At 44.5% G+C, this 6,338-nt stretch overlaps 1 long non-coding RNA gene across 1 annotated transcript; it reads left to right on the top strand.

The window, feature by feature from the left end:
* Positions 1 to 2,756: 2,756 nt before the first annotated feature.
* LOC119006944 lies at positions 2,757 to 4,274 on the top strand. Its single transcript, XR_005070950.1, has 3 exons — positions 2,757 to 2,908; positions 3,244 to 3,298; positions 3,523 to 4,274. It is a non-coding gene; the product is annotated as an uncharacterized LOC119006944 (long non-coding RNA).
* Positions 4,275 to 6,338: the final 2,064 nt, after the last annotated feature.

Here is a 6,338-nt window from a genome sequence, read left to right as displayed (position 1 = left end):
TTTCCATAGCGAGGCGAATAAAAGGCAAATCCCCGCTCCGCGCCTCCAATAAAGAGCCCATTCACAGATAACCCGAGCCAGCCCTGCTACACTTACACCATGCAGCACTGCAGGCTCTCTCTCTCTCTCTCTCTCTCTCTCTCTCTCTCTCTCTGTCTCTCTCTCACACTTTCTCTCTCTCTCTGCTGCTAAATAACACAAACTAATGAGTCATAATTTCTTTAATTTCGTCTTGATAAAATGGCAGTTTATGCGCTTGTTTGTCGTGTTTGTTTGTCTGCTTTGTTGGTGTTTATTCGGCGGCTTTGGCTAAATCGTTTAGTGATTATCTTCTGACTCAGATTATTTGCTGGGGGCAGTGGAGTAAATAAAAAAAAAGGAAGGAGGTTTGTTAACTATGAACCTTCAGTTGGCTGGGTGATTAACAAAACAAACTATTATCAAGAAAAGAAATATATTTATTGATTTGTTTTTTTCCTCCAGTGGAAAGTGCCAAACTTAACGCTTAAATTTGCATTAAAAAAAAAAAAAGAATGTGTCAAAGAAGTAATTATGAAGCTGGATTAATGTTTTTTATCGGTTTAAAAAAGACAGGGATCTGCATTTGTTTAATTAGTTCCGGGCTGCAGGTTTGTGCCATGCTGTCAAAGATCTTTGCAAACATGAATGTATGTGCTCGTTTTGAAATTTGGACGGAGCGACTTAGGACACAAAACGCACATTTTGCTACGGAGGTTTGGTGCGTCCATGTATCTCAGTGTTGGTTATTTGTTAACAGGCACTTTAAATATTTTCTGCCTCTGTGTAAATCAGAAGTGATTCAGTTTTGTTTTTGTTTTTTTTTTGTTTTTTTGTATGCCTTTTATTTCTATTTAAAAATTATTTAAAAATCTTATCAGGTCCGTTTTTGCATAAAAGTGTAAAATGATCTCAGACTTGAAGCGGTTTGAGGGGATTTTCTTTCTTTCTTTCTTTCTTTCTTTCTTTTTTTTTAAAGAAAATTTGTGGTGGTTGTTTTTGTTTATACTCCATGCCACTTTGTTTCCTTTGCCTAAACGCGCTCCTCTCCGGTTTGCCGCAGCAGTGTGTAGATAAATCAGCTTTAGTCTGCTATTGAGACAGCCTTGGGGCCTCGGGGCGGGACCTGTCACTTGGTGTCATGACCTTTTTGAAAAACTTTCCCCATGAAGCCTAAATCTGCTCCAGCGTGCCAGATATGGCCTCGAGTGAAGGACTTTCACCACTGAAACATATCAATCTGTCTTTGCTCTGATTGTTAATGTTAGTAAAAACGCGCTGGATTTAAAAAAAACAAAAAAAACAAAAAACCTCCATTTTGTCATTAAAGTTGACGGGACGTTCATTTCTCTCTGGTTTGATTTTTTTCCCTTAAAAACTTGATTTTCTATTTATTTTGCTGTCGTCTCAGCCCAAAACGTCTTGTCCTCCCTGACAAGCAGCCTCGAACACTTCTCGGGCTCCCGGACAGTAAAATCGATATTCCCATTAACCCGTGACGTCGCTAATAAAGGACAGTGACACCGTGTTTAAACAACGCTGAGCCCTTCACAAAAAAAAAAAGAAAAAGAAAAAGAAAAACCGAAACTAATCTCACATCGTCTCGCTGACAAGTCGCTTGTTTCCATCACGGATTTGAAGTTTAAAAAAAAAAACAACAAAAAAAAAACGTGTGTGTCTGAGGTCTGTTTTGTGAGGCTGTCCTACACGTTCATCTGTCAGTCATGAACACCTCACCCCTGCCAGTGTGTGTGTGTGTGTGTGTGTGAGGAGGAAATAAATCGGACACACCGATGAGTGAATGTAAAGGAAGCTTAAAATCATCCCACGAGAGCACACGAGTGTACATGTACATTCATAATGCATGAGGCCCCGGTCCGCAGCGAGACGAGCCTCTGGTTCGTGTGGGTCTGTCTGGAAAAAAATGTTTTCATTTAAGGTATATATTTTTTCTTTTCTATTTTTTCTTTTTAAATCTACGTGAAGAAAACGAGCATCCCGTTCAGGCTGCGGGGGTTTGGAGCACGGATTTGGCTGAAAATCGCAAGTTTCCAGGAAATTCAGCGAGGAAAACGTCACTGTTTGACATTTGTGACACGGAAGTTCACACCCCGAGACATGTTGAACCCGCAGCACACACACACACACACACACACACACACACACACACACACACACACACACACACACACTGTGGGATTAACCCAAGACGATTACAGGATTTTTTTAAATTAATTTATTTTTTTAACAGGATTTCCAGGTTGATTGTTGTGATTTTCCACTTTTCAATCAAATTACATATATATATGTTTTTAATTATGGATTTACCCCCCACACATTATCACAGCGGAAGAGAAGCAATTAATACGAGATAACAGATTAACAAAGCTTCTGCTCATTCCGAGGATCAGATAGGTGAAATGTTTTTAATTTAAGGATAAAACCGCAGGAAAACAAACCTGGTCTGGTTTGAAAATGAGGGTCTTACTCTGAACTGGGAATATATTAAAAATTCGGATTGTTTTCGGCGTGGCTGATGGCATCAACTTCACCTAGTATCAAAAATGGCACCTCACTCTGATAATGACGTGTTTGAAAGGCAGAAGTAAAAACTATAGTAGTAACCAGGGTTTACTTCCGTGTGAACTTGATACAGATCCGGTGGGAACGGATGTAAATATGACGTGTGGAAACATGTGGGAACTGCTTGAGGACATCATTCTGACAGTGAAGATAAACTTTAAACCCTCCTCCTCCTTTTTTAATTATTTTCTTTTTAAATAAAGTTGTTTTGAATTCTGAACTTCCCTCAGAAAATGCAGCTCATTTAATTTCCTGGAACGACTCAAAGACACCGAGCGCCACGTGTAGCATCGCTGAGACGTCTCAGGTCCTGGATATTAGCATTCCGACTATGATGCAAATCCCGGCGTAAAATTATTTTTGGGCTTCTGGTTAATTAGAAAATGAATTCAGTCAAAACAACACGCGGGCCTGAGGTCAGGGAGTCTTTCAGCTCGTCGCCGAGAACAAACACCCGCTCGCACAAAAGCAATTGTTGCAGTATTATTTTTTTTATTATCTGCGAGAATTCGAAACACCTGAGCAAAATTGAAACTGTTTGTCCCTCTTGCCTTCGCTCAAACAAAGCGCATGTTTGTCGGAGAGATTATTCACTGCTTGCATGTGTGTGTGTGTGTGTGTGTGTGTGTGTGTGTGTTACAGGTGCTGTTTGCAGAAGAGGCTAGTGTATTGTCCCTGGGTCAGCGGAGGAGGCAAGGTTGGTAAAAATTTACATAACATTACCATCTGTTAAACTTCAAACTGCTCAAACACACACACACACACACACACGCACACACACACACACACACTCTATGCTATAAACTCAGAGCAGTGAAGAAGAGCGGAGGGTCTATAGAAATGTAATGTATGCTCTCCAGCACCTCTCCAGCACCTCTTCCACATCCTCCTTCTTCTTCTCCTCTTCTGTGCTGAGAGCAGACAAGAGCCTCGGGGTTGAGGCCTCCGCCGGCACCAACGAGGAAGAGAAAGGGCTCGGCTAGCGGAGAGAGGACGGGACACACTGTGAGAAGTTTTGCGCTGAAGAGGAAGACAGAAATCAAACGTGGTCGACGCTGGACGAGCAAAACCCGGTGAATTTCATGTAGATTTTCAGTGAGCAACCAACCGACACACTTTCCCCTGTGGCCCACAAACCCACACACACACACACACACACACACACACACACACACAGGTCCCTCTGAAGGAGCAGGCGGAGCCGGCAGTTGCACATCTGCATTTCAAACACAGACTCTCTGGGATTCATTATTAATTAGCCTGCTGAGCCCTGGAGGACTGGTGATGCTGCCGTCACACACACAGACACACACGCTAACACACACAGACGCAGACACACGCATACACACACACACACGCACACACCTCATGACCCCATTGCCCCCTCTGCGCTACAGTTAGAGAGTCCTCACCAGAATACTGAGGCGTACTGAGCGCCCTCTCCTTCCAATCACGTCCCTTCCCCTGATTTCCCCGGCTTAATGTTTGGTAAAGGATGATGAATTACAGGAGTAGATGGTTTTATTAAGCTGAGCGCGGCGCAACTGTGTTTAAAACACTGTATTCAATTGAGTTGTTTAGCACGGAGCTAAATGACACATGTGAGGTGGTGGAGAGGAGCCGGAGGAGCTGTACTGGGTCTTATATCACATCAATAAACATTACAAAACGCCTCTCTGCCTCTGTTTGCTTTATTCTTTGGAAATAGATTGTCGTGTTTTGCTTGCCTCTAATTTGGGTGTGTGCGTTTCTGCGCGTGCAGCTCGGCACGTTAACCCTCCACCGGCAGCAGATAGAGGCAGATCAGAAAGACACACAGCGATTATGCATGAGGAAATGTCTCCAGGGTCCGGAGAGAGACATCAAACACGGTGCAAGCGAGAACCCTCTGTCCACAGCGCACGTCCCACCGCTGCGCAAAGTTGGGGCTGCGCAGTTTACAAAAATAAACACGACAGGAGGAAGCGAACGCTGCGGAGTTTCAACCTATTGTGTGCCTCCGCCCGTTGCCCACGGTCGCATTAGTATGCAGGGAGCCGACATTTGATGCAGAGATCATTCAAGAGCATCAGATCGCGCGTGATTCTCTGGCACACTTGTGACGGGGTGACGTGTCGACTGCAAATATTTGCAAGCAAGGTGTTCAATCTGTGATGAGAGCTCCGCCCCGGTGCTGAAAATGGAAGATGTTTTCTTTTTAATTCGAAGACGTTATGTCATCGGCGCTCCTGCAACATGTGGCTCCGTCCATTCACCAGATAGTATTACCATGGCCAGTGGGGCTGTAGGTAGACAGGGTGTGATCCCTGCACCGCACATCAACACCTCAACGACTGGCTCGCTCAGGGCGACAACCCTCGTTCTGATAGGGCGCGGGGCTCTGGCAGTAATTTGGACATAATTGCATGATTGAGCAAGGACTCCACCGTCATCACCCTCTGCTTCTAAAGACCTCAATTTAGGCCTCACGGTGGCCAAATCTGCTGTCACCTTCTATCTCTAGTCAAAGTGGAAGTAGAGCGCGCTATCGCACCGCAGCATCCCTGCGAGGATCGGTGCCTCTTGAACCAATTGGATCTGATTCAGAGCCAGCAGTGGACCTCCACCGAGCACACACACACACACACACACACACACACACACACACACACACACACACACACTTCCTGGTTGTGTCAAGACTTCTGGGCAGCAGTGCGGCAAGGTTTACGAGGGGGAAGAGACCGCTTCTCGACAACACACAGCGCAGCCTTTGTTGGATGTGTAACGAAGAATCCGGGGCAATCGAAGAATCTGCACAAATGTTGTTACAAGTTCTCGCTCCGAAAGGGAATTCTCCTTCCCCTTTCGGAGCGTTCCCCCTCGGCCCGCTCTTTCATTCAAAGGAATGTACTTATGATTTTTGGTTTCATACCAATTCCACCTGGAGTCTCGAAGGGAAGAATAATAAATATGGGAAACATTTAATCCAGAATAATATGTTTATCCAGAGACCTGTGGACTCAGGCAGGAATGGACCCCCTCTGATGTGGTCTGCTGCCAGTGTGTGTGTGTGTGTGTGTGTGTGTGTGTGTGTGTGTGTGTGTGTGTGTGTGTGTGTGTGTTTGGGTTGGACGTGTGAGACGGGTGAAGAGACCCTCCACCCCCTGGGGCCAGGAACTCTGGGTGAGGAGGAAGAGAGGTCTAACACACTCTCAGATTTCTAAAGTGTGTTTGTGTGCAAGCTTTTGTGCGTGTGTGTGATACAGGATGTGACAAAAGCTGAGCAGCGAGGGTGTAGTTGGACCCAATTGAAGCGAAAACTAGAAGCATTTCAGTGATGGCTGAGAAAGGGGATTTTTTTTTCTTCTGCAGGAAAGAAAATATGAATTTAATCTTTCTAACCTCGCTCTGTATTTCTGTTAGTGGGGTTAAGTGTAGAGAAAATACTCAAAGCTCAGATGGGTTTTCATGTCCTGTGTTGAAAAAGAGTTTTTCTTCTGTTGTTTTGGACAGTAACATCTGAGCGTAGACAACCCAGTGACATCGCTACAATGAATTCAGACAGGGAAAGAATGCTAACCGTGTTGCCAGATTGTCTGAGCTACCTTTTTAAAAGATAAAACTGCCAGTGAGTACGGCCGACAGGATGGTAAGAATCACTCATCAAAGTTAAACCAGGAAGTTGGTCTGAGACACTGTGACAGATGTTCAGAACTTTAATTAGTCATTTTACATTTTGAGTTGGTTTCCCCTCC

The sequence above is a fragment of the Acanthopagrus latus genome, chromosome 18 (genome assembly GCF_904848185.1).
Source record: "Acanthopagrus latus isolate v.2019 chromosome 18, fAcaLat1.1, whole genome shotgun sequence".
In the NCBI taxonomy this organism is placed as follows: domain Eukaryota; kingdom Metazoa; phylum Chordata; class Actinopteri; order Spariformes; family Sparidae; genus Acanthopagrus; species Acanthopagrus latus.
This window is presented reverse-complemented; position numbering and strand designations above follow the sequence as displayed.